The sequence below is a fragment of the Rhipicephalus sanguineus genome, chromosome 11 (assembly GCF_013339695.2).
Source record: "Rhipicephalus sanguineus isolate Rsan-2018 chromosome 11, BIME_Rsan_1.4, whole genome shotgun sequence".
In the NCBI taxonomy this organism is placed as follows: domain Eukaryota; kingdom Metazoa; phylum Arthropoda; class Arachnida; order Ixodida; family Ixodidae; genus Rhipicephalus; species Rhipicephalus sanguineus.
This window is the reverse complement of record NC_051186.1, coordinates 92,988,429-92,996,089: the sequence shown is the minus strand read 5'-3', so window position 1 is coordinate 92,996,089 and position 7,661 is coordinate 92,988,429.

The window sequence follows — 7,661 nt, the reverse complement described above, 5'->3', positions numbered from 1 at the left end:
TTCTGCTGCTTTTTCCCCGCTTGGCACATGTATTCGGGCCTATAAGAATACCACTTCGCAGAAATGAGCCATTCACCTGTTTAGTGGAAGCGGACAGCATTTTCAGATGGGTAAAAAATGCTTTCATCGAGTACTGTCCTGCACATGCTCAATCCAGCTCGACCAGTAATTCTGTCGATTGACGCGTCCGACTGTGAGCTGGGAGCAGTCCTGCAGCAAAGAAATGGCCACGAGCTCCGCACAGTCGCTTTCGCTTCTCGTAAACTGAGTTCTGCGGAGAAAAATATTCAGGATGTGAACTAGAAGCATTGGCATGTATCTGGAGATTTGAGCGATGACGCGCGCATCTTTGGTGTCCCCATTTCACAGTCCGAACAGACCACCAGGTGCTGGTGTCCTTGCTGTAATCTCACGGACGTGGAAGACGCCCACTCCGAATCACACGCTGGAGTGCACCACTGCTTTGGCTTAATTTCACTGTCGAATACCGCACCGAGTCCAGGAACACAGTAGCAGATACACTTTCTTGGCTGCCAGCGCTAACCCCAGATGCAGAGCTCGCTAAGGAGGAAGAAGTCTTCTCATTGGCGGAGCCAGCCTGTGTGACAAAGGAGGAGTTCAGGCAGGCCGTCCTCGACGATGTTGGCCTGGAAACCGCAAGTTCGTTCGTGATGAGTTCCTGCCTGCACCACAAGTCCATACCGGAAGAGGCGAAACCATTCTACCCTATCCGGGAATAAATTTGTTTTTGAGAGCCTGCAACTATGTGCAGAGCGCCTCGTTGTTCCTTCCTCCCTCAAGGCTTAGATCATCTGCACCATGCACGAGACGCGTCAGGGTATCACGCGCACTAAGGCACGACTTCGTGAGCAGTTCTAGTGGCCACGAATGAACGAGGAAGTGGAAGAGACAGTGACAAACTGCCACATCTGCCTGGATTAAGATAATTTGCTATGATGTCACCAGTGCCATCACAACTTGCTGAATGCGCAGGACGATTAAGGCAGAAGCTTGGCCTAGACATTGTCCCTTGGAGAATGCAACTCACAACAGCAGGTCTAACACTTATTGATTACCACTCTAAAGAGCCGGAGGTATATTTTTGCAGCGAAGTATCCCCAAACTCAGTAAAATACATTTTGACGAGTGTTTTGCCCGCGAAGGCTACTGCAGGACATGGTTTGCGACCATGGGCCTCAGTTCGCTTCTCGTGATTTATCACCTTCCTGCAAATTACAGCCATGCTTCTTTCAAATTCTTCAGTGCACTACCCCCAGATGAATGGGTAAATGGAATGGTTGAAGCGGAGATTGGAAAACTTTATTCAAGTTTCACTTCTCGAAAGACGACCACTCCGGCAAGCAGTCACAGAATCACCTGCCATTTACGGGCGTACTCCGTGGGCCACCAGCGGGGTTTCTCCAGCAGTTCTGCTGCATGGTAGAGTGCCCCGAGCCAGTCTGAATGTCGCGGGACTCTCAGCATCAGTCTTTGCTAAAGACGCAGCTAAGGAGTTGGCACGACTCCGTCGAAGGGCCCACCGTCAACAGCGGAGCAGCATGTGGTACACGGACAAAAGGAGAGCTGCCAAGAAGACAAAGAAACGTACATGGAATGCGTCCAACCGTCTGTGGAATGCTGTGGAATGCCTCCAAGCTTTTCCAGCGTTCTGGATAGGGGCACGTGTGACCCAAACGAACGTAGTGCCGTACCGCAGCCACCTGTGCCGCAGCTTCCTGTTCGATTGCCCCAACCTGCCGTGCTGATTGCCAACCTGCCGTGTCACACGGGCCGCAGCCGTGGTCTGCTGGCGTACTGCAACCTGCCGTGTTACCGCCGCTTTTCCACGGGCCGCAGCCACGCTCTCCTGGCGTACTAAAGCAGCGGTCTACGATCCCATTGCCATCCACGGCAGTGAGACGTAGCGAGCGGCCGACGGGAGAGCACCGGCCACCTGCCTGGCTATTTGTCCCCCAGATCAGTTATTTGGCCATCTGGGGCCGTATTCACAAAACTCACTTACGATCAAATTTTCACGTAAGAGAAATTTTGTCGCGTAAGTCGATTCACGGAGCGACAAAGAAAACGTCGCAAGAGGCCATTGTTATCAGATAGGCGCTGCGATAAAGCGCGCTAGACTGTCCAGGAACATGTCAGCGATGATTATGCGGTTGCTAAATTTGCTGACCTCACCGGAAAAGGCTCGAAAGTGGATTCACGGAGCAAAAATATGCGCAAAAGAGCATGCCTATGAGAAAAATGAAGAGTGCTCCCCCTTAACAACAACATGAAGGTTTAGCAGATGCAACCGCGGCGGGGTATATAGGTGCCGCGGCTTTCGAGCCTTTTCGAGCTTGTTCACGGCCACGCAAGGTTGCATAATGATTGCAGGTATGTTTTACTTCATTTCGGCGCTTTCAGTTTTGTGTGTTGTTGCCTTGTACACAATGGACAATATTTATACTCGGAGTCGTCCAATAAGCTTGGAGCCGCAGTAATCAAACAAGCCTATTCGGCATTAATAGCGAAAAATTATCAATGCAAAAGGCCTGTGTGTGGATTAAAACCGAAGTGCTGTGCGAATGGTCGCTGAAGTCGAAAGCGGCGCGGTATATGCGACACTTTTTTATTATGTTGTTCTGTTTTGTCCCACTTCTTCCAATGAAGCGTCTAACTTATGATGGCGTACGCAGCATTGGTCGAAATTACCAGCAAATAGGTTCCGAGGAGCGCTTCAGATGCAAGCTATTGTAAATAAAATTAAGCTGAATATTCCAGTTAGCTGTTATTAAAGCCTATTATATGGTTCCACAACTTTAGTTGAACTGGCTTTAACTTCCCAATAGACACTATCTGAAATACAGCTGTCGCTATACACTTCGGGCTGATAAAGAATGGGCGCGCACAGTGCAAATCACAGCGTTTTAGAGATGTAGCTTGATTATTGATGAAATCACCAACAAATAGGGCTTTTTAGGCCTGCAATGTTCGGAAACTAAAGCGGAACGCGTTTATATGGCAAGCAGTCAGGAAGAAATGGATCTACCAATTTTAAGTGACACCGAACGTGTGTGCGAAAGTTCACGGCTCTAGAGTATAAAAGAACCTTTTCCGAATTCATCTCCTTTGAGAATTATGTGGCACTTTAATGGGCGTGAGAATATGAAATATAGGTAGTTTTACCCGCTGCTATATATTTTGCTCGAGGCAGCGAAAGTTTGCACAGGAAATCATCGCGTAGCCAAGGCGAAACCCCCGCTGCAGCTCCCTATCGTAGCAGACGACAAGCGCTCGCAGACTTGGGGTTAAGCACCGCTTGTGATTGGTTGGGAAGCAGTACTCTCTAGATGAGGTCATCTTACGACGTTGACATACTCACTTCTTTCATGGCGCACTCCTGTTGTGTTCGTCCTATTTTCCCTTTGGCCCATAAGATAAATTTTTATCTCGCCGTGAAAAACGTGCAGGAGTTTTTTAAGACCTCTCTTAGCGCTTGCCCCTGCTGCACAGTTCGCGAAAAGAACATGGCGACGGAAACAGTGTGTGTGGGTGCCGATTTTTGCGAACGCTTCTCGCTTGAGTTCCTTCAGCATCTGACTGAATTTGTTGCGAATACCTTTGCTTTTTCGGTGTGTGCAAGCCCTGTGAAAACCAACGGCAGTGTCTCTCGGTGGGCGGTGAACCGTAGCGAAGTCTGTAGCTTGGTGTGGTTATGAAGCGGAGATCAGCGGCTCAGTACTGAGGGTAACTAGTACTCGAGGAGCCTGTAATTGTTGTTGAGAGCCGGCAACAGTTCATTTGCTTCGCTCTCCAGTCTCTCTGTTATATGCAGTGCGGCATTTTGAATTGACAGCATTTGGGCACGTTACTTGAGTGATTCCTGGTACGTACTGCAACTCACGAACTACGCTTCGTATTGGGTTTTTGCTTCGCAACTGGTTAGACCACGCGCTTCTATTTTCTTGTGAGCAGCCCAGGAAAATGCTGTGTTCGGGAGTGAAGCGATGTACGTTGTGAACAGTGGTGCTGCATTGACATTTACAAGACTTGTGAAGAGGCTATGCTCGTGTGAAAGAAGATTAAAAGACAGCGTTGACGATATTGGTATGCCCTACGAAGTTGCGATGGTGCTTTACGAGGACTTTGAAGATTTGGCGCTGGGTTTGGCGTTTGTTTTTTAACTCGTTACTTCTCCTTCTTGTGATAGCCGTAATTCGAACATCATAATGTGTCGAAGCGAAGTCGCGTGCAGATACATGCTGCTGCTTTGGCAGCATGCCTTGACTGTTCTGCGGTGAAAACTAGGAGTTATACTTGGCAGTGAGGGCACGTGGATGTCACGTTTTCCTCCGGAAAGAACGCACTTTTCACCGGTAACCTGCCTTGGATGCAGTCGTAGACCAGCACCTGCTAACTATAGATTTGGAGTCCATCTGTGCCGTCGTTTTGCACGGCACTGGAGCCTTGGCCCACGGCGAGGTCTCACGCTTCACCAGTAGACGTACACGTCTTGCTAACTTTGCATTTCTAAGTCAACGGCAGCTTGCAGTCCACATACGTCTTTTGCCTGTTGGCAGCAGAGCACATTCAATTCCTGATGACGCTGACAGATTCTAATGGTTCTGCCACCGGGGAGTTGAACTGGTGCAACTAATTTCGTTGCCATTGGTGTAGTGCTATAACGTTTGTACGTTTTTCAGCCCAGCGGATGTAATGTTACCTCATATTAGGTACTAGTATACCAGTATCAAAAATGCATGTATATATTTTCCAATTTGAGCAAATACATCGGCAGTTTTAGGATTTCACTTAAGCAGGCATTTATCTGATTATTAAGAGGAGTCTGTCTACTTACCGTGCTTTATAGTTGTGAGAAAAATATTTGATGCGAAATTATTTTCCAGGAGCCATATATTACACTTTCAGGAATTCCCTTTATTTTGCAAAAATAGTTGTGTAGAAGATTACCGCTGTGGCAGCATAAGGATACAGATATTGCAGTATGTAAAGCTTGCATGGGGCTTCAGTTTTTTTTTCAACGTGAATATAGCATAATTGATAGGTTTGACTAGATTATACTAGAACAGGGGAGCGGTCGGAACGGCCGAAGCACCAACGTAGAGAAAGTGAAGCCCAAACAGGGTGAATCCGCTTGCGGCGCTGCGATCGGTATTCTGCAATGTGTCGTCGTTTAAGAGTAGCGCGCAGCTCCACCAAAATGGTGCAGGGGTAGAATTCCCGCTTGCCACTAAAAAGACCCGGGTTCGAATCACAGCTGTAGATGGTGAGTCTTTATTCTTAGTGTCACCTTTCCTAGTTGTATTGGTTTTCTTTGTTTTTTAAAACTAGCTCCTGTTGCTACGTATTGCCACAAAAAGCAACGTAAAAGGGGAAATCTAGCTTCGAGTCTCGTATTCGCAAAAATTTTAGAGGCCATACTTCACGTTTTTGTTGAATCCCGGGTGGAGGTGCTGCAAATAACTACACGCTCACTGTCAAACTTATTCTATTTTACTTCACATATTGCGTTACTTTTTGAAGTCTGACTGGCAGCAATGGTTCTTCTTTCACGGCAGACCTGGACGGTGCTTGGCGTTCACCTTACTCTCTTCTTACCTACCTATTTTGAGAAGCCTAATTCTCACTCGATAAGCTGCGCATGTTCGTCTGTGTGAACGAACTAAATATATAAAACGCTTCTTTACGAAATTCAATATTGAACGTTTCGTTGTCGGAGAGAATCTTACTTTGTAAAGCTGATTATAAAATTTGTTGTCTGCATCATTACTCTAGAAAAGTTTGTCGAAAGATGACAAGCAGCTTAAAGGGGTACTGACACCAAATTTCGCGGCCGAGGTAGCCTGCGGGATCGATTGCAGTGAAGATGTGTATGTCATGTGCAAAATACCAACAGCGAGTATAGCTTGGAATTTATTTTAAATGAATTTTGAAGTCCTCGCGCTACTGACATCCTCGCGCTACTGACATCGTCAAAGGAGACCCTTGGGGACCCCCTACTTCCCTCACGTGACCACGCTGCTACAAGTTATGATGACGACATAGCCGGCATGTTTTTTGCCGCGTTCGCTCCGGAAGCCTACTTCTCGGCAGCTGCTCGGGAACCGCGCGGAAGTGCGTCAAACTTCTGTGGGCTGACGTGATCGAGCGCTGCACCCGCTAGGTGGTGATCAATCTCCTTTGCCGCGCCACAGCCAAGTTTTAAAGTGACATACCTACAAGGCCATTAAACCAACGTTATTGCAGTTCGCAGGCCATAAGAATTAGGTAAAGGTACCTATAGAACACGTTAGCCTATGTGGGAGGTGTTGCTTGGCGTGTAATATTATCACGCTCGCTTATTTGTTTATTTGAACTCGTCGTCTGGCGTTTTTGTCACGCATTCTCATGTCTCATATTGGCGTCACGCAGGTCCCACGTTTGATGCTCATAAGCCGAGCAGGCTGTACGCTTAGAACTCCAGCCCGCGCTTACCCGTTAACGCCACCATCGCCGAAGCGCTAATTCGTCTGTCCGAGCAAGCGAAACGCCAGCGTCGGAAGCTAGAGGCATCGCGCTCGGAGCAGCAAACAGTAGAAAAACAGCAGTACAAAGGAGACCGTCAAACAGAAAATAGATAATCATAAAACAAATCAGATAATCACAAGAAAAGAACAATAGGATATAAGATATCACATAATCACGCGAAAAGAACGCAGAAGAGCAGATGAACGGAAGAGAAGAACACAAAACAGGAAACAAATACAAGATAAACACAAGGAATGCTGCGCAGTTCGTACAGCTTCCACTTTAGTTGGAACTGGGTTTGATTTTCTGTGTTATCGCGCTTCACCCATAAAAGCTATTACCACCGCTCGGCGCAGGCCGTGTCGCAATGCTTGGGAAACTTCTCAATGCCATTGGACTATTGTGATGCGATTGCGCCCGTGACGCGAGTGGTCCAGATTGTTCTGGAGCTAGCGCGAGCACCAGCGATAACGCAGGAATATTCGCTCACTCATGTATAAATGACGACGTGTTCTGCGGAAGATCAGATTATCGACAAGCGACGTCCGTGATTGCCGTTATCATGGCAGAGCGCGTGTTGCTTGTACATTGAGTCTTTTCCTGGGCACAAGTTCGCCAAGTGAAAACAGTTTCATCTTTGCCGATTTGAGTTTTACGTCCTTCGCCGTCACAACCACGTGACAATATTTTAACAATGTGAGTTCATGTCTAGAGCACTTATTATGAATCAGTAAGCAACAATTAATAAAGACGATAGTCTTTCTTGGGGAACTTAAATGCAGAAATTTCGGTCTGTTTTTTCTGTTTGTCGGCACGTCACCCGATTCAGCCAACCGGCCAAAGTTGAACCACTTGCTTACCGCCCACCCATCTTGAACTGGTACGGCTGTTCATACTTGTGAACGTTGTCGATCAAAAAGTAAATATTACGCATATCTGAGGCGTAACATCATTAGGTAAGTATTAGGTGGTGTGTTCCTTTAATAGAAAATACATAGATACGCAATTTTAAAGACCTTGCGTTTAACGTTGAGACAGTAACGCGTTTAATAAAAGATTGCCACAGCTGAAGCGATCAGCGGTCCAAGCCGAGCAAGCGCGAGTGCCAACAACAACCGTCTTCGTCTTCTTCTTTC